Genomic DNA, 20,063 nt, shown 5'->3' with positions numbered 1-20,063 from the left:
CATCGTGTCGGGACATGCTGGGAGTCTCTAGGCCTCGTTTGTATGTGGTTTTTGTTAGGCTGCTCATCCCTGTTTGTTCACGCAACTGCAGAGATATACTTATTGTGTTCACTTGTTCTTTCTGGCCATGTATGGAAAAAAGGAGAAATTAGAGAATAACATTGTAAAAAGGCTTTTTTTATTAAGATTATTAAGATCTTACATGATCTTCAGTGACTAATTCCTAAAAAGATTTCCGAGCATTTAGAAAGTTGGCAGTGGATTTCCTCAGAAACCGTGAGAGTCGAGGATTGCTGAGGTAGTCCAAATCGGGATGAAAGAAGTCAAGGTCAAGCAGCCTTCCCATTAGTCGTGTGCTGAAAGTTAACGTGGCCATAAAACATCATTACCTTTACTCCCACCCCCACACCCCCTGTGATGTTTTTTTTCCATGATAGTTTGTAGAAATGGATGGATTACCTCCGGATACAAGCCGCCATGTTAATCAAAACCTTGTTTTACAATTGCCAGGCTTAACCTCTGCCCCTAAGGTCACGACCTTTACAAAGAGATGTGACAGGGTGTCCTCTGAAGTTTAATTGAGCAAAACAGATCAGTGAAAACATGCCTGTGCTGGCCCGGGGCACGTGGAGGAGGAAGACTTTTTGCCGTGGGGGTGGTGGTGGTCAGCAGAGCTGTTGGGGAAGGGCGGATTCTCTTAAGCCCCTGTCGTTGAACTCTTCAATCGGGGTCAAACCACAGCAGTCATGGGATCACCGGTGGTCTCTTGGCAACTGTTTGTCTCCGCTCTTCTGCCACTTCTTGTGGTATAGCCGGTGGTCCCTTGGTTCACTGGCCTAAGTGAGGGGGAGTAAGCCCTTGTGATTGTCTCCCGCACACACCCCTTCACCCAATGAACCAATCCCTCAAGCTGGGTAGTCTGGCTGGTCGGTATCTTCAAGACTCTCCACTGCCTGCTCGCCACACTGCTCGGGATCGCTGTTTGCATCTTGTTTTCCGCCTGGCTGCCTCAGAGGCTTTGGTCAGGCGGCCAGTGCGGAGGTCTGACCTTCTGGGTCACAGTGGAGGTCTGTGACTAAGCAAAACATCTAACCCTCCCTGCCTCTCTCCCCCCTCGTATCCCCTTATCCTCCTCTGCCATCAGGAATCACCCCAGCGGCACACTGCCCGGCCAAGTGACTCTCACTCCTTTTCTCTCCCGTTCCCTTTTCTTTTCTCAGTCCCTGGCTTTCCCTCAAGCCTGAGACTCTGACCATGACAGCTGTCCCAGGCCCAGGCGCTTGGCCAGAGAAATGGCGGCTGGGTTTATGCCAGAAACGTGAAACAAAACTTGTTGTAAGGAGGAGCGCATTAAAGACACCGCTGTCAAGTTTAACTACAGTTACTCAACTCCTTGTAAATTTTGTGCCATAATGTTAGAACAAGTCTGGAGAATAGCTCTCATTGCAGTCGAGATGGAGTTTTATCTTGAACATGAATTTTAAGGAACAAGCTAAACCCCAAACCCTGGGAAAAACCGTAACCACTGATGCCAGAGATATATAGAAAAAAATCTTCACAGTGAACTGCACAACCCTGTGCTTAGCTTCCATGCTGGCTTCCTTATTAGTATGCAATAGAGCCTGCGGTGTCTGGCTACCTCTCTCTCAGAGCCATAACCTATCGAACACATTCTCTCAATCTAATCCACTTAGAACTCCCTCCCAGCTTCACCGCTTGCCTTATTGATTTCCGCTTCCCACTAAATGTCTTCCCGATCCTTTTTCTCTTAACCCGGCAGCTATTTATGTTTTGCAGTGCAGCCTTTCTTTCTTTCCTTTTCTTTTTTTTTTTCACTTGCTTTCTTGCTCTCTCGCTTATTTTCTTTCTGTATTAATGTCTTCACCCCCTTTCCAGGATCTTTGGTTGTTTTGTGATCTCCATCTGACTTCCTTCTGCCTTCTTTCCTCTCCTGCTCTTTCTCAAACAGTAACCTGGGTGCATTGCAGCCAGGTTGCCTGGCACAGTATGAAGCTTGTGTTATTAGCAGCGGGGCTTTGCTCGAGCAAATACCTCAAGGCTTAAACAGGCCGTGTTACCTCCTTAGCCCTCTTTTGTGTGCCATGTGTACATAAATCGCCATGGAAACAAGGCAACTCGGAGCAGAGGCCACAGAGAAATGTGGATGCTTTCTTTCTCAACAAAATTTACAACTCCCTCCTTTGCTCCGCTACAGTGTGTTTAATTTGCTTGTGTCACAGTTTGCGCTGTTGCATCTGTCAAAAAAACGGGACGAGGCCTTTCTTCTGCATTGTGAGGCTCAGGCATTGTGTTGAAAAGGCTTTTCTTGTGTATTTCAGCAGGAGACTCAGTTTTGCGTTCGTGGCTACACTTGGTTAAGGTCTGCAGTTTGTGTCATTAGTCTATGGTTAAGATCTCAGCTTCCCCACACTTTCCCAGGCTTTTTTGGGGAGGACCCCAAATGCATTTCAAATCCCCCCGAGGCCACTTGACTGGAGAACCGGCACCTCCCACTTCACCCGGATAGATTCCCCACCCCCCATCCTGTCTGCCAGTCCTACCAAATGAAGACAAATGGGTACATTCACCCTTATCCCAGACCTTATCACTGTCCTGCCTTACAAAGCGGGCCCTCCCTGCTGCCTGAGCTTCTCCATCCAGTGGCTGCACCCTCTTCTTCACCGTTGTACTAGCGTAACTGCTAGAAAAACCTACTGTTGTCCCATCTGCCTGCTAGACTGGTCATGTAAGACAGCAGAGTCTGGAGTGAAAAGAAGGTTTAGAGGGAAGACAAAAAGTCTTAGTTAGAGAATTTGTGTGAAGATGTTCTTTGACCTTGCATTTTTTCCAGTCAGTCAGGAGAAAAGCACCCTCGAGTATCAGAATGAGACTTTTATGCAAAAGCCAGTCCCCTTCACCCAGGATGGAGGCTTGTGAACAACCAATGAAGGGAAGAAAAAAAAAGGAAGGGGTAGTAGGTGGGGTGTTATTGGGAACTTTGGGCAGGGACAGACAATCGGAGTGGTTGCCCAGGAGACACTGACTTCTCTGAGCAGCACCCCCCACTCTGCTTTGCCCCATCAAAGTCTTTTCAGGCCAGACAAGGCCGATCAGTGGCCTAGAGTGATGGTTGTCTCTTCCTTTGTCTGGCGTTACAGTACGGCCCATCACTGTGACGGCTCGACAAGACCTGAGTGGAACAGAAAAAGAGAGGCCCGCCATCACAGCGCCGTGCGAAATGTACTTTTGGGTGGGCATGTTGTTGTTTGGGGTGGGGGGCGAATCCCCAGAGAATTTCTTTCTAAAGTCAGTGCAGTGGGTCAGAGAGGGGATATGGTGTCTGGGGCTTGGGAATGGCCTGCTTGGGACGGATTCATCAGCACCCCATTGAGTTGTCAAAGCAAGCAAAAGGAACTGCACTCCTCCCTCGCATATGTTGGGTTGACTTTTCCCAAAAAAAAAAAAAAAACCTCCCAAATTTAGAAACCAACTGTTAAGCAGCAGCGCAATAAACAATAAACACTGAGTGCATATATATTATTTTTACTGGCTCTTACAGTAAGAAAAGTTATATAGCAAAAAAGGGGAAAAAGAAGTCATTTACATTTTTAGCATGTACAGCAACTTGTTTTCACGAAGAAGCAGCAGGGCTGTGTTTGATTAAAGTGAGCCATACACGGGGTAGACAGGAGAGGAAATGTGGACTTCTCGTTGTTTGTAACGACATGAAAATCCCATATCTCAGGATCACCAAACTGCAGATGTTACACATTTTCCACAGAGGTACTTTCTCCTCTGTCACAGGCAGTTCTGCTTCTCTCTTTACATCAAGGCATTAATAAAAAAACTCAGTGATTAAAAAGGAGAACAGAAAAGTGCACATTTCCTTCATATTATCTGTAGATGCATGTGCATAAATATGGGAGAATTGCACCGCCATAAATGCAGCATTCACAACAACCCAGCAACTTAAATCAGAAGTGAAAATAAGCTCTTCCTATTTTAAACCATACTACAAATTGTAATCACAAAATGTAGCTATTAATTATAACTTTTTCAAAATGAAACGAGGGGAATTTTGATGTTGTAGTAGTGATGAAATTGTTAGCCCAAAGTGCTAATACTTGTGTTAGGAGTGGGCTGGTCCAGTGCCGTGTGTGCTCCCGTGATTAAAGCCAGCAGGAGCACTAACAGGATAGTTAATGAAGTCCATTATTTTTCTTGAAGAAGAAGAGGCTTCGTTACCATGGTGTCCACTAAAAGTCTGTGTGACGATCCGGATCCCAACAGCTTGAGTTCTTCTCGAATTGTCCCGCTCTCTATGCTGGCACAAAGCTCCAGCTGGTTGTTTAGCTCACAGGGACTTTCAGAGAAGCGTCCCTAAATTTGACATGCAAATCCAAAAATGTACACATGGAGACCTGTGTTCTCACTTATGCACGTAGAAACTGCAACAAATCCGTCTTGTGGTTACTCACCTGCACTTCTCCTCAAAAGACTGCGTTTAGTTTTGGTGAGCAGCAACTCCTCGCCACTCCGGGAGCTGTCAGGCATAAAAAAGAAAAAGCTGAAAGTGGGATTCCTTTTTAAAAGCTTGTTCCAGATTTACCAAGTCAAGATTGTAATTAGGCCTCCAACATGTGCACATACCTCCAACCCACAATTACACTGCACATTCCTGCTCGCCCCCTAAAAAAAAAGCCTCTCCTCCAGCATCCGTCTCCTAAACCTAATGCTGTATTCTACATTAGTAGGGAAATTTGGCTAACAGGAGGTCATCAGGCTCTTGTTATCTGTGTTGTATCCCACTCTTGCTCGTTGAACAAAACCCAGACGCTGACTAATTTGAGCTCTGCCCAACAGGGCCGTGATGTAATCGCAGATCTTCCCTCATAATTTTCACCGAATTGTTTGCAACCCGTGGTCTGGGATCTGTGCTAGTTTAGCATAGTCCTTTTGAGCAGTTATGATAATGACTCTAGTTGACCTACAGATGGCTAAATGAGTAATGCTCAAGCTCATCATCTCTTATGGGATCCCCGCCGAGTCTGCTCGGTGTTTCCCAGGAACATCTTCATCTGCTTATGCGGGCCCTGTTCTGCAAACTGTTAGACGCTCGCCTGACATTTTTTACTCCCTTTTTTTCTGCAAAACTTCTGGCTGTAACTTGCGTTGCCATGTGTGTCTTGTTAAGGGCAGTTATGACAAATGGCAGCAGCTGTACAAACTAATCTCTCTGTAGCTTTCACACATGGCGCCCAATTAACAATGGACCACTGTGGGGCCCTAATCCACGGTGCAGCCATCCTCTGGTCCCGCTTGCTGAGCCAACTGCCCCAGGAGACTCTTCTCCTCTCCGCTCCTGCTAGCCAGCCTCTTAACTCCATTCAGATGGGAGCCGAGGAACAACGCCTTCAGTTGGAGACACGGCAGCCATCTTGTTTGTTTCCATGTTGGGAATCCAGGTTCCTAACGGTAAAGAGTCTGGGTTTTTAATGTCACATTGGAGTGCTTTGGGATCGGGTTGCAGCCCCAGAGAGAAGACGTGTACGTTACATTTGAATGTTTGGACTCGTGCACATGCAAACGCGTGTGCTTTCTGCTTGTGGGCCTGTGTGGTATGGAATAAAATACATGCAAGCAGATGAAGTTGATAGATTTAGCAAAATGTCTCAAGAACAGGTGGGTGGGAAGAGTTTTTTTGTTGTTGTTTTTTTAAATATGTGTGTGTATGTGCAATCCAGATTCCCTGTCAGTGGGCATATTTCCAGTAGTTGCATGATGAAATACTGTTTCTCCGGGCCTCAGATTGTTGAACGCACTGTGTAATAGACTTAAAGTTCTGGTGGAGAGCGTATTACTCGGTGTGCTCACTGCTTGTGCAAATTTATGGGATAAACTGTGTGAAGGCAAGGGAATGGTAGCCCACAGTCCTTAATGGTTCTTTTTAACTTTGGAATTATACCAACAATCACATACATAAACCATATTCATTCAGTTTCCCAGGAAAAGTTTTATTATGACTTTCTTTTCATCCAAGGGCATGTCAGCAAAGCTTCATATGGCTTTGCTAAAGTATCCCTTTTTCAGTTTTACATTACAATTAATAATTCCAGTCCTGAAATACAGTAAGACAACAACCCTTGGATACGAACCAGCATGAAATTTTTTTTCCACATTTTCTCCGCTCTTATCCAAAACAAAGCCACAAACGGGAGTTTGAGACTCAAAAGGAGGGTGTTGAAGGGTCGGCGGCCATCAGGAAAACGATGCAGGCCCCTGCCAAATCTATGACATGAATGAAACAAATGGATGAAGGAAAATGAAAATGGTTGGGGTGTGATCTCTGGCAGGCAGAGCGAAACCAGTGCCAACTATTATGAATGGGAAACTGCTGCTGAGCTAATGAAAAAAAAGAACAAAAAAAAGAGAGAACTCACTTTTTTTTTTCATCCGCCATCCAAGAATAATTAACCGCGGGCAGGCCTTCTGGTGAGGGTGGAGAAAGCCACAAGACACTTGACTAACATCTCACCGCAAAGGAGGACAGCGACACACAAAGAGGGGGGGAGAATAGGAGCAACAAAAGGAGGTTTATAGGGGGACAAAGTAGACTTCTCAGTTACTTTAAGCTGTGAAAAGAGAAGCTAAAGGTGGCGTTTTTAAAAAAAAAAAAAACGGTAACTGTTTTAAAGGAAGGAATACAACATCAAGTCAAAATGCCCATAAAATCCTAGTTAGCTATTGATGCAGAATAAATGCATAAAATGATTTCAGTGAACAGACTTTTAACTTTTTAGCAGCAGGGTGTTTGGCTTCAGTACGTGTACTGTATCAGTTAATCAAGAAAAAGTTAGTTCAGCTTAATTTAGATTCATTAATCATCATTTACGAAGCCAAAAATGTCAAACGTTTCTTATTCCCAGCTTTCAGCCTGAGTATTTTTTTCTTAGTATATGCATCTTTAAGTTGAATTTGCTTGAATCTTAATCTACTAGTCAGGCAAAAACCATAAAAGAAAGATTTGCTTTTGGATCTGAGAAGCTTAAGACCAGGCGTTTTGACATATAATAAAAAAGAATCAGTCAAAAAAAATGAAAACAATAATTTCTTCCAGCCCTACTGTCCTGTCCTGTACTGAACTGTATGCATCTCCCACAGCCTGCTCCCATGTAGGCAGGATGACATGATGGAAAGAGCAGAATGGGGGCCAGATGTATGTTTATATATAGGACCTGACAAGGATACAGAGCACGACACCAGGCAGAGGCTTTACATATCACATGCACATTATCACGTACACCATATCCTATAGTGATAAGGTCTGTATGTACAGTATGTTTAGCAAAAAAAAAAAAGAAAACCTGGTAACGATGCACGGTGGATAGAGCTTTGTCAAACCGGACGGATTAATGCTGGAAGAAGGTGCAGAGGCTAATTACAGGAGTTAGTGTGTGTAATCAAAGAAGAAGCACTTTAAAGTCTCAGTTTTAGTTCTTTAGTTGTATTTTTTGTGTGTGTTTTGCTTCCCTCGCTGAGAAGCCCTAAAGTGCCGGCTTTTATTTTAATCCTTCAGACGCCGCCCTGTAGCCAAGAACAGCAATAGTTTTGTTTTACCTTCAACCTTTGTCGAGTTCGGCGTCTTGTATGCCGCAAACATCGCCCGAAGGCTGACAAAGCATTCACTGTTTTTAGGCAAATGCTCAAAACAAAACGCGGTTTCCCCATTATGGCGATCAAAGCGCCGTTATCGACGATCAACATATTCTCACCCAAACACAGAGAGGAGAAGAATGCCCCATTGACTGATACTGCCTGCTAGGCTGGTTGCGCTGATCTCCTGAAGAAAAGATCAGTGTCGCTGGTGGACCCCACACTCCTCCCAACTGCCTCCCCTCTCTTTGCCTTCTTCCTGCTATATATGTCTCAATACTTGGGGGTTCTTAGAAAGGGGGAGCTGAAGAAGGCTGCATGTGTGTAAGTGTATTGTTGAGGTGCTGCCTAGGGAGACTATCCCATGCTGGCGGTGTGTGTGTGTGTGTGTGTGTGTGTGTGTGTGTGTGTGTGTGTGTGTGTGTGTGTGTGTGTGTGTGTGTGTGTGTGTGTGTGATGGTGGTGGGGGGAGCTGAAAAGACGGAGCCGTCACCTGCCAGACTGCTGGAATGTTAATGCCACGGCTCTGATAATTGGATTTTGTACACACCGTCTGTGAGGAACGTCCAGCAACTTTCCCCCTCTTATTGTTCAACCCAGCCCCGGACCCTCAATAGAGCTTGTCTATGTTTATACAAGCACTCACGTCTCAATAAAGACTGTTTACAATGTGTGTGTGTGTGTGAGTGAGTGCGGTGTTGGACTTCTGAATCACAGAGCAATTGTGTGTGACGGGTGGGGGGGGGGGGAGAGACTGTAAATGAAAACAAGTCGGTGTCAGATTATCAAAATGTGGCAAACATTTAAGATATTAAGAGATTTGTTAGGGCTTAAAATCCGATTTTTCAAGATTTTCCTGGTGTTGCAGAAAGATTTTCTCGGATTAAAGCTTTTCTTTTTTCAAACCTCATAGATGAACTTGCCACTAACTATTCATCAAATCACTCTAGCACCATTCCTGATCCACATGTCAAGTCGAAGGTAGACACACCCACTCTGAGGTCAAAGGTGGAGAGGAAGCGCTTCCTATTGGCGAAGTGTGTGTGAGGCGTACATGATCTCAGATCATTAGGGAAGTTATGGCTCTTGTTTGCATTGGGGAGGTGGGGTGGGGGGTGAGCCTGGATTCAGGCCGGGAGCTGTGACGCACTGGTTTCCCCCTCCGTGGCCTCCCGTGCTATTTCCACCCAGGCTGCAGCGGCTTGATCTGGTTAAACGTCTCGGCTGCACTGACCTGAATTCCTCGTATTCACCTCAGAAGACCCATGCCTTAGCCAGCCAACGATCCAGCCATATTCTTTCCCCGCAGCAAGTGTGTAAACGTTCCTTCCTGTACATAGAGAAGCTATGTTTAAAAAAAAAAAAGTTATCCTATTTCCAGCTTAATTCCTCGGAGCAGAACTGCTAGGAACAATGACAGCGGTTTTTCTTTTGGCAGAGTGACTTGTTGTGATTAGATAAACAGCCTCTAATTGTATTTAATCTGTGTTAAAATAAGGCATTTGGAACAATTACTTTGGTATGTTTACCAAACAGCTGTTGTGTGGATCCTTTCTCCTTTTTTTTTCTTTCCACATCTTTGTAAGATATAATGGATTTGGTTCACCTCATTGATTAGTGGGGAAAATAAGATAGGCGCGACATTAACTTACGCATGGGTTTGTTTTCAGGCTTCAACTGTTACAGAAATAAAAGCACAAAAATCTATTTAGTTTGGGTAAGATTTCATTAAATTTAAATGGCTTTTAGTTAAGGTCCTGGTTTTCCATTTTGTGTCATTTCGAGAGTGTTCCTCTTTTAGAAAAGACAGTTGGTTATCTAAAGCATAGTATTTATAAATTTACAGGGTTATTCTCACATATGTACAATTTGTGAATTAACTTGCTTAAGATATTGGCTCCAGAAAAGAAAAGAAAGAGTTATAATAATATTCTTAAAATGTCTCACCATGTGTACAAAGACAGAAGCTTATTGCTGCAGGTAGTAGCCCTTCATTTCCCTCCACTGTTTTGCTCTTTTTCCCTTTAACCTAGCAGTAGTATACTGTTGCATAAACAATGGTCCTGGCAGCCACCTTTGGGCTGTTGTAGCCTTCCACAGGGCTGAACTCTGGCCAAGTGGATGTTGTTGCCGAAGACGGCCCAAAAGCCAAACACACAAGGCAACCGGAGGCATCCGTTCCAAGAGGCTTGCAGTCGGCAGCCAATACGAGGGGACAGTAGCATTTGACAGCTCTTGGGTTGTGTGAAGGAACTTGACTTTGAAATTTAAACAGAGTGGAATGATTTGGCCACTGCCCACAAAGTGACGCATTCCCTGCAAATGTCACAACTTAAATGAAACGTGAACCACTCTTTGGAGTGTGGGTGAAGTGCTTGTTTGTGTGTGCGCTGTGTGAATTGACATGCTGCTTGTGTTTAGTATTCATAATGAGGTGTTGCAAAATGCATGCTCTCTGCATATCTCGCTCGACTCACCCACCACCTGTATAAACAACAGTGCTATTGCGAAACGGTTCCAAGGAAAGACTCTTCCCGGGTTTGTCAGAATGAGGTCAGCGAACACTACTCTTTTTCTCTCTCGTTTTCCTCGTTCTCCCTGCCTCGCTCGACCCTGCTCTCTTAGTTGTTCTTTGTCCTTGTAGAGCACAGGAGGAATAAGGCCACTGGATCATCCTCAAGGCAGCTCTATCCACACACAGACTGTAAATGCATACTGCTGGGTGGAGATGCTCAATTATTTCCATAGTACATCTAATGTCAGGACATTATTGTGCAACAAATGGGAATTTTAGTAGTTACAAAAGAAAAGTATTTAAGTAGCTAAAGGCAGAATTTACTTGGAGGACCCTTGGATCGTCTTGTAATGAGGATGGGAGGGTCACTTTATCCAAATTCTCACAGCATGACATCATCTGACCCCCCCCGATCATTTTACCCTGTCGCTGCACAAAAGCATGCTCAGGGACGTAAGAGGAGTTCACATGTATCATATGCTTGAAGTTGAGGAAGCAGCTAATCGCACCGCCCCAACCAAACGCCGTGCTCCCAGAGGCACTGGTGGCGGACCGCGTCGTGTCTGGAACGCTGTAACAGGATCTCCAGAGAGGAGCACAAAATGGGTGCTTTGTGTCCAAGATTTGTCCAGACAAACTCCGATAAGGAAACCCAACAAGGGCGAGCCAAAGGAGCAGCCTCTGTGACTTGGGCAAATAACCTTTAATCTAGGTCATGCAGCCAGATAGCGTCCACGGCAGCGATAGCCTAACTGCCAGTGGTGATGTTAGCGCTGATGGGAGCAATAAAGAAAAGGTTAATGTGGCCCTTCCTATGATGGCTCATAAAAGTTTTGTTTTTAATGTAAATACAATTTCTCATGTGCCATTAGGCTAAATGGGAAGCTGACCTAATTATTAATGAGTTCTCCATTTGGTCAAAGTTGGGGTCGATTCCTCATATGGTCGTGCATAAAGTGTCTTTGGGAACGATGCAGCTGGTGGCATTTTTAAGAACCTCCTACACATTATTTTCAGAAAGGGCCAAACCTTAAACAAATACTGTTTGGTTAGTTCTGCACGTTGTGGCATTGGACTGATTGCAGCGGTGGCCCCGCTGAGACCAATTCTCTTGGCAGTCATAACAAGACCCATACACGTCTCCCCCCATAACTGCGGCCAGCCCCTGGGGCTGTGTCAGTCTCCTTCTGCCCACATCTCCGTGCACGTCCCAAAACGATCTACAGGGGAGGAGGTGGGGGGGCAGAACTGGTTCTGCTACACGGACCATATGTGTCGGCAGACCACAAAACGCTGAAGCCATTACTTGGCCCACTCTTGAAATTGAAAGCAGGAGCCAGTAACAGCAGCAGCAACAGCAGCAGCAAGAGCTGGTTTTGGCTGAGTGTATGGGGGCAGTGTTGGGAAAGCCCAGTCAGATGGTAGTGCTCATGCTGACTTGTTGACGGCAGCAGGCTGCAGACGGCTAATGTCTTGTTGTCATAGTGCCAGCTCCTCCCTCTCATGACTTCTCAGTGATGACGCTTGTCTGCTTCTCTCTGTTTCAAATTTGCTAATGCGTCTACATGTGTGTATGGTTATTGAATCCCTGAAACGGGCTAATAGAGATCTGCTAACAGTGCCTTTTGGATGCTGTAACAGTTCAATAGCAGACTTTTATAGGGGAAAAAAATAAATATAACAGAATATACGCGCAAGTGGGGTTGCCATGTTTAGCAGGACTGGTTCCAGTATTTTCCCGCAGTCATTCCAGCTAGAAATGGAAGCTTACCGAGTACAAGATTGCATTACACGCGCTGAAAAAGAGTATTTAAGCAACTCTGCAAGCAGCTCTTATATTAATGATGAAAAATCGCACAACAGCTGCCAAGTAATTCTGCTCTTGCGCTTGGCATTTAAAAAAAAAAGAAAGAACAATATCTTTTCAGCATTAGTTAGCGGTCCCCCCTTTTTCTTAAATGTTCATGCTGCTGTGTACCGCACGTATCTAATGCATTAGTTCAGGGTATTGTTTTACTACCGCATACATTATGCATTGTAATTGTTGGTAATTTATGTACAAGACAGGATGATTTGTGGGAAATTTGCTTTTTTGAAATTTCTCATGTGAAAGACGCTGCGCTTGAGGCAGCTGGTTGATTTTATTAGTGATTTATTGCTCGCAGTTGGGTTTGTGCTTGAACATTAACAGGCTTTTTATTCACTGCGCTGTCTTTGCATCTGCATGCATGTTTGTCCTCCATTCTTGACTTAATTCCCATCAGCTGAGTTATGGTTCACTTACTCAACTGGGCCTCGTCCGGTGCCACTTGGTTTTAGGTATCATCTCGAGGCACCATGTTGGGGACGTAACACTGACGGACAAAATAACAGCCTTCTCCTCCCCCACTGATGCCTTTTTAGAGGTGGCACCCAGTTCTGTTGTGTGTGGCGTTTTGTAATGCATTTATTTATTTCTTTATTTGCTCAAACGGCGGGTGTTCGCAGGATAAGGGCTCACGCAGAAGACTTATCTTCAAGCGCGCGTCTGTCATCTGCCGCCGCAGACAGAGTGTTCTTTCATTCGCTCGAGTGAATGAGGGTTCACAGAGATTTAAGGGCCAGCATTGTTTGTGCTCTGCGATGCTTAATCACTTTTGATTGGACACCATATTAAAACTTGGGCTCTAGAAGGGAGAGAGGCTCTTCGTCTAGGACAAGTACCCGTGCTCCACAAGGAAAAAAAAAAAAAAAAAGGAGGAGCGCCGCCGCCTTGCTGGGTGGATGACGAGGACAAAGACACGCTGACAGAGTAAAGCCAAGAGATGGATGAGATGAAGATAGATGAGAGCGAAGGTCTTAAGCAAAGTGAAAGTTAACACTAAGTTAACAGTGCTACTTGCATAAGGCTTGCTGATTTTGTTCATCGAAAAATGCACGTGTTCAGCATTTGCAGCAGTTTTCAGCAATGAGTGTTTTGCAACAGTAGCATTAGAGGTTCTGCAGCTTTGCTTCCAGCGCCTTATCTTTGCTTGAGCTCAGCGAGTAAAGATGTCGACTTATTCCTAAAGTGCTTCACTTTCCCACACAGCCCCTGCACTCCATTTCACTGCAGCACTGATTACACGTAGTGTTTACATATTCCATAGAGCACTGTGACAGAGATAAACCTCTCCTGATGCTTATCCCCTGGCCACAATGTGGAAACCACTAAGATATAATGTAAACCAAAAGTCGCAGCTGCCCTTTCATGTCTCAAGTGCCAGTTCTGCGTGCTGAGCTAGACTTTTGAGAGCTTGGCTTTAAGTGGCATTGGTTAAATTGAAGTTAAAACCATCATACTTTTTTTTTCCTCCTTCTTTTTCTTCTTCTCCCTGGAAAGCTGCTTTCATAAGTGCATTTTCAGTCTTTTCACGTGGCATCGCTCAGAAATACAAGTATGGAGGTGTTTCAACTTAAAAGGTATTGCATTAGACATTTTAAACGTTTAGCCAGCTCCTTTTGCTTTATAATCAGATGTGAAAAGTTTGAGCCGCTCGTTCTGGTAAAGAACAGTGTTTGACATGCATCGTTTAGAGATTTGGGAGTGAATATTTGTGGCTAGGGATATGCATTTGATATGAAATGTGATTAATGATGCACACATCAGCGCAAGAGGGGAGTGTTCGCCATAAAGTAGGTTGTGGGATTATACAGAGGGCTGCACTCAGAGGACGTCTTGCCATTAATTGGCCTGTCTCTCCTGTGGCTCCAAGTATTGCTGTCGCTCTCCTCAGCAGACTGCAGTTTGTACACGTTATCACTCTTGAGGTCCTTCGCAGTAAATGTGTCACAGGGAAATTGTGCTGGCCTAAAAATACCCTCGCATCGTCTTGCATATGGAATTCTGAGTGTCTCAGGGCTCTCAGGACCCGGCGCCGTATTAGTCCATATAGTCAGCGATGAAACTGCTGCTGGAATCATCAGCTCATTAAAGGATCTTTCCATCTTCTTGAATTCAAGAAGCTTTGCATTCAAAGATTCCATTTAAACATTCATTCATAGTTGACATAAATGTGCCTCATATCCTTTACAGTTGGACTCCTGCATGTAGGGCTCGCCTCACCACCCTCTCACAGTCAGACACCAAGGGTAGACTTTAGAGAAGATGCTATGCCACAGTTGCCTGTGCTAACTAAGAGAAATGATATTGCAATCTTCTTTAATGATAGTGCTCTATGGCCGGTTTGTTATGTACCTCAGATCTTCTTTACGTGAACACCTCCATAGTCAAATAACTCTACAGTGAGTCTTAAACGGTCGTCGCTTGAACTTAAATGTGTAAAGGTGAATTTTCTCTTCACAGCTTTGACAGACTTGTGTACTCTTTGCTTTGCACTGACTCTAAGTTGTCCTCATAAATCTAATACTAATCCACCAAGTGCGAGCTCATCCCTCTTAATTTGTTTGCCCGCTTTACATCCATGGAGATGTTCTCCAGTGACATCTAAGCCATCACGTTGACAACCCCTAGTGGCGTCTAATACTCTGACTGATTCTCTTCTATAGCTGCTTTGATGCTCCCTTTTATTATGTTGGATGGGGCTATTTTTTCCCCTCCTCCTCTTGTTTACGAAAGAGGCCCTGATAAGGCCTTCAGTGCACAAAGCTGAACTTGCAGTCTGCTGCTTGGCCACTTGGGCAAAGCTGAGGCCTACTTTAATCAAGACATTAGAATGACCCACTTCATCTTATGCTAATTTGTTTTTTTTTTGTGGTTTTTGTGGGGAAAATTAGCTCAGATTGACTCTGAAGAAATGTTTTTGGTCTGTTTAATAAGCTTATATCAAAGTAAATGTGCATTGAAGCAGGCTATGTAGACTTAATTCCTCTGTGTCTTTCTGCCGTTATATACCAGGAACCCTGTTTCTCTAACTCTGTCACTGCATTGAGTATTTTTGCTTCGCTATTTGTGTGAAAGCAGGCGTAAGTTGGTGTAAAGCATAGAAGTGGCCCTTTTACAAGGTGCTAATGGACTGCTAGTTCTTGAGGAAAAGCAAAGTGACCGATTCATTAATACCAGTGTTTACTACCTGTTGCCCTTTGACCTCTGTCAGTCATGGTGAACTCAAATACAAGTTGTTGTTGTTCCAGCTTAAGCACCGTGTTTGTCTTTATTGACATGTTGAGTCAAATCTCCAAATGTTTGTCATCACATATCTGTATCAAAAGGAAAAGTGGCACATTATTATAACATCTCAAATAATCTGAATGACTGACCTTAAACTTTTCTGTGAAAGTGTCAGAAAAGTTTCTTTTTTTAGGCTGGACAAGCATGTTAAATTGGAGCCATGCCATGTGGATAATAGATTGGATTTTGAGTGACATCACCAGCTTCTTAAAGAAAATAAACAGATCTCTTCCCTTTATAACCGGAAAGGTTGTGGGCACAAGATCCAAAAAGCTAAATCATAAGCCCAGAATAAGGCTGTAAAATACACAAGCAATGGCAACGATATGCTACATAAGCTAACTAATGCTGATCTCAGAATCAAAACAGTCTGCTGGTCTCCTGTGCTCTCTGTTGCACTATGTTTGTTTTGGAGCTGAGCAGAACAGCAGAGAGCAGAGGAGAACAGCAGAGACATGGGCTAGGTAAATGAAATATTAAATGCTAATAAATGAATTGTTTGATAAATATAACGTAATATGTTTGTTTTTCTTTTGCTTTCTGGGGGATCAGGTTTTTGGGTCATTTTTCTTTCACTTTCACTCTTGTCTTTTTTATAAACATTGGGATTGGCAACTTTGGAAAAGAAAAAAAAATGAGGCACTGACATGAGTGCGTGGCCAAACCTGCTACCAAAACACTGAATGGAGAGGCTCAGATGACAACACAAAGAAAGTGACTACATTCTCTCCTAAGCATGCCATTACTCCTCTAAATCTCTGCAAAGGAAAGAGTTGTTACGTCTATATTAATGTTTGACTTGTAGGACCTTTGTGATCTTTTTCTCTTCCAATATGTTATGTAACATTATTATGTGATATCACGTCAGACTATAACCTTAGTTGAGGATGAGTGTTAATGAGTCAGTGCCTTTCACACAGTAAAAGTTAATATTTACCAAGAAAGTTGTATTTGTTCCACTTCTATCAAACTTGGATTAAAGTGTGCAAGCCTTGTGAATGTATTCCTTGAAAATGTTTCGTGGCCGAACTGTCCATGTAAGGCAGCTTTTGTAGTCTCCCTTCTTTCCAGCAATCATCCTCAGATGTATTTACTCAGGCTTGTTGTCTTTATGATTTCCTCTGGTGAAATGTTCGTAAATAGCGGTGGATAAAACGAGCGGTGATTTAGTGACCTCGTCACAATGCGCCCCGCTTCAACGGCCGCTTCCTACCTTTGTGTGGTCGAGGGCTCAGGGGTGCGGCAGCGGATACATGGCCCGAATCCCGGCAGGCTCCGAGGAGGGAAGGAAACCTGGTGTCAAAGGCGATCGCATGCCGCTTCTGTTATCCGAGCAACAGACACTAGCGGTTTGACTCTGCCGCAGATTGAATGCCCGGCTGAGATACTGTTGAATGGATGTATGATACGTTTGGCAACGCGTTTTTAGATATAACAAGTTTTTTGCGTTAATTGGAAACTTAAAATACGGCATTTCTCCAAAATGAAAGCAGCAATAGCAACAAGAGGGCAGAGTCCAGTGAAAAGCTTGTTGCATGTGGACTGCTACTGCATGATTTCTTTCTCCTGCTCCGCTCAGTACAGGCCTCTCCTGTAACCTTGAGAGAAGCCTGCGCAGGCCCCAAGTTCAACGAGTGCATGAGGCATATTTTCGCTGAGCGTGCTTGGACCGCCCCACTAAACCCCTCGACCGCCCCCACCCCCACCCGCCCCTCCCTCCTCACCATACATACAGCTTTTTTTTCCTCTCCTCCTCCTAAAGAGGACTCCCTGTAGGCCTTGCCTTTCACGGCGGCTGCAAAGGAAATATATTATGTGTAAAAAGAATTCCATATGGTGTCATATGATCTGTGTAATTCTCCCTGAAATGATAAAAAAAAGTCACCTTGCACTCACAATTGTGTCCCTTGTGAAAAGTTCTGTAGCTTCTATACTGCCCTGAAACATTCAGTCAACTTTTTTCAACCAGTCAAAACAAGTTTTTTAACATTTAATATATATTATACAACAATTAATGGTGACAAACAAGAGGAACTGCTAACAGTGATGTATTATTCAATAACAAAGTACCTGCTGGAAAGCAGCAGCTTAACCTGCTCAGCAGGGAGTTACTTGGGACCTGCTCAGTTTGATTTGATAACAAAAGCAAAACAGAAAAAAAAAAAGCTATGCTTCCTTCTTCCTTGATAAACACCTGCAAATCAGTTGCAGCCAGTTTTCTGGAGGTGTGGCTGGAATCAGCTGTTATAGTTTACAGTGAGGCTGGCTGTGTTGGCTGAAGGGGGAGAATCTGTGGCAGTCCTACGGGTAGGCTGTTCCAGGTAAGCCTTGCCAAGTTCAAGTGGCTTGGACCAAGCCCCACACCACAAATGGGAAGTGTTTCTGCAGGGCTGCCAACCTTGCTCGAGCTGCGACTGCAACAAGTCTGTTGTGCCGTCAGTGTCAGCAAAGAGATAGTGTTTTCTACATGCACATGCACATTCAAGCAGGCCCTCAGGAGGAAAAAAAAACGTTGGCAAGGTCGAGTGTATATATGTAGATGCTTGCCAGGAGGAGGATTACAGAGTCTGCTCCAATGGTGGCCCTTTGATATTCCTTCCAGTTCCCATGATGCAACTGTGGCTAGTGTCAGGAGAAATTTTTTTTATGACCTTTAAAGAGATTCCACAGCAAATTAGGTGCAATTACAGTTTGGAATAACTAAAATTCTTAAATAACTGTAGGCATAATATGGCATTAGTTTCTGTTTGTAATTTTTACCTTTTTAATTAGAATAAAATGATGAATTTGCAAGTTGATGATTCACCATATGCATTCGGTCTGACTAATTGTTAAAAAAAAAGGACGGATGAAAGGCAAAATGAGGACACCGAGGAGTTTGTAGGACCCCAGATAGTGAAAACACCTTGAGGAAAACTTTCTGTGAATATAAAAACCACTTCATCAGCAATTATGAGGTAAAATGGGAAATGCTTGTGAGTGTGTGCACACTTTAGCCTGTTTTGTGTGTGAGTGCAGTTGTGTGCAGTTGTGATGAATGATAGAGTTAAGTCAAATGCAAACACGATCACGTTTCCAAAACTTGCTGCTCTTAAAAAAACATAAAGAAAACAGCCACGCTTGCCTTCCTAAGCTGAGCTATAGGGCACTAAAGACGATACCTCTTCTCCGCACCAGCTTGCAGAATTTACCCCAACCCTGATTGCCCTCTCACCCACCCCTGATCTCAGTTAGTGAACTTTTGGCATCTCAGATAAAGTGGGAAAAAAACAAAACATGCTTGCACAAGTGGAAAGCAAGGGTTGCAGGAGCTGGCTGCAAGGCGAGTGTAAAGGCCCCTGTGGAGTGGCCCTGAGGGGACAAATGCTAGCAGGCTGAGGAAGTGGAGGAAGGAGTGCTGGGAGGCTTGTACAGGGTGGTGGGAGGCGGGTGGGTTACAAAGAAAAGCGGCAAAAGGGGAATTCCTGTTCCTGAACTGAAAAGTGATGGAAAATGTGACTGCTAGATCTTGCTCATGCCGCTCCATGTCAAAACAGCCGAGTGCTGCCGTCATCTGTGCAAATATTTCAAGAGATTATGGTTCGGGAGCCTCGTGGGAAAGGCTGAAGCAAAGAGGAAGGCCAGACTTAACTGAAAGCCTTTCCTTCTTAACTCTATCACAGCAAGAATATAATCACAAAACCACAATATATACGATACCTGCAAACAAACCTGCCAGGTGAGGCCCGATGACATTGTTCTGTGTATGATCCTAACAATTTGGCAGCAGTCCATTTTAAAAACAAAGGCCCTTTACATTTCTCTTCTACATAGCAAGACTGGGAGAAGCCTCACAATGCCTGGGGACACGGCAGGCTTGCGTGCCGGCTACACACAATTGTTTCAGACAGTACGCTCAGCATAACCACAGTTTACTATGTAAATATGATTTGTAATGTTTGAGTGCTCACTGTGATGATAATCTATTCCCGAAACCCTACAACGCTGCTGATGTAACATTCTCTAATCATGTGACCAAACACTGTGGCCACCTCTGTGGATGTCATGCCTCGCTGTAGCATTGTTTATGACTTTCAAAAACAGAATCTGAGATTAATTTAGCGCCTCTCCTCTTCCCACTGTAAGCTGGCGCTGCACAGCCAAACCACATGTTGTTATTGCTGCAGTGGCAGAGGGGGCTGCCTCAGCAGGCCTCAGTCACAGAGAACAGATTTGCTGTTTTGTTTTTTTTACTCGACTAAATGTGTAAGAGAGTTCTATCTTGCTTACTCATTTGAGTCTGTCTGGCTGTGAATATCTTGCTTAGCGTGCACTTAAGAGCGATTTATAACTTGTGGTGCAGCAAAGGGAGTAAACGGTTAAACCCGAAAGATCAGATTTGCATTTTGATCTCCTGTAAGACCCAGATGTTTAATCACGATTATGTGGCGCTTTGTTGTGGTAGCGGATAGGCTGTTGAAAGCACCGAGCCGCTGAATGTTTGTGTTTAAACCCTGCATCGGGGACCTGCAACCACAAAAGATGTTTTGCACCTTGACTGCTGTTAGTCGGATATCTCCAGACAGTCGGAGGGTCCACGAGGAGGTGAGGAGCTCCACTAACTCTGGATCACTGCCAAAGCGTTGACCTTGTGGCGGGCAAGGAGCTGTCACTCCCTTTTGAGTTACGTGAGAATCTGTTTTATGACGCTGTTTAATTTAAACCACTGCTCTGCATCTGACCGTGGCTCACCGAGTAAGAATTTAA

The 20,063-nt window shown here is 44.2% G+C and overlaps 1 protein-coding gene and 2 long non-coding RNA genes across 8 annotated transcripts in view; 1 reads left to right on the top strand and 2 right to left on the bottom strand.

The window, feature by feature from the left end:
* Nucleotides 1–20,063, top strand: part of LOC113018611 (nuclear factor 1 B-type) — a 58,363-nt gene that overhangs the window by 8,003 nt on the left and 30,297 nt on the right. The window lies entirely within an intron of this gene.
* LOC145426288 (uncharacterized) lies at nucleotides 3,528–4,619 on the bottom strand. Its single transcript, XR_013906996.1, has 2 exons — nucleotides 4,479–4,619; nucleotides 3,528–4,380 (listed from the first exon to the last, which is right to left on the bottom strand). It is a non-coding gene; the product is annotated as an uncharacterized LOC145426288 (long non-coding RNA).
* LOC145426287 (uncharacterized) lies at nucleotides 5,994–9,899 on the bottom strand. Its single transcript, XR_013906995.1, has 4 exons — nucleotides 9,601–9,899; nucleotides 8,888–8,983; nucleotides 6,441–6,489; nucleotides 5,994–6,288 (listed from the first exon to the last, which is right to left on the bottom strand). It is a non-coding gene; the product is annotated as an uncharacterized LOC145426287 (long non-coding RNA).

The sequence above is a fragment of the Astatotilapia calliptera genome, chromosome 3, assembly GCF_964374335.1.
Source record: "Astatotilapia calliptera chromosome 3, fAstCal68.1, whole genome shotgun sequence".
NCBI classification, from domain to species: domain Eukaryota; kingdom Metazoa; phylum Chordata; class Actinopteri; order Cichliformes; family Cichlidae; genus Astatotilapia; species Astatotilapia calliptera.
This window is presented reverse-complemented; position numbering and strand designations above follow the sequence as displayed.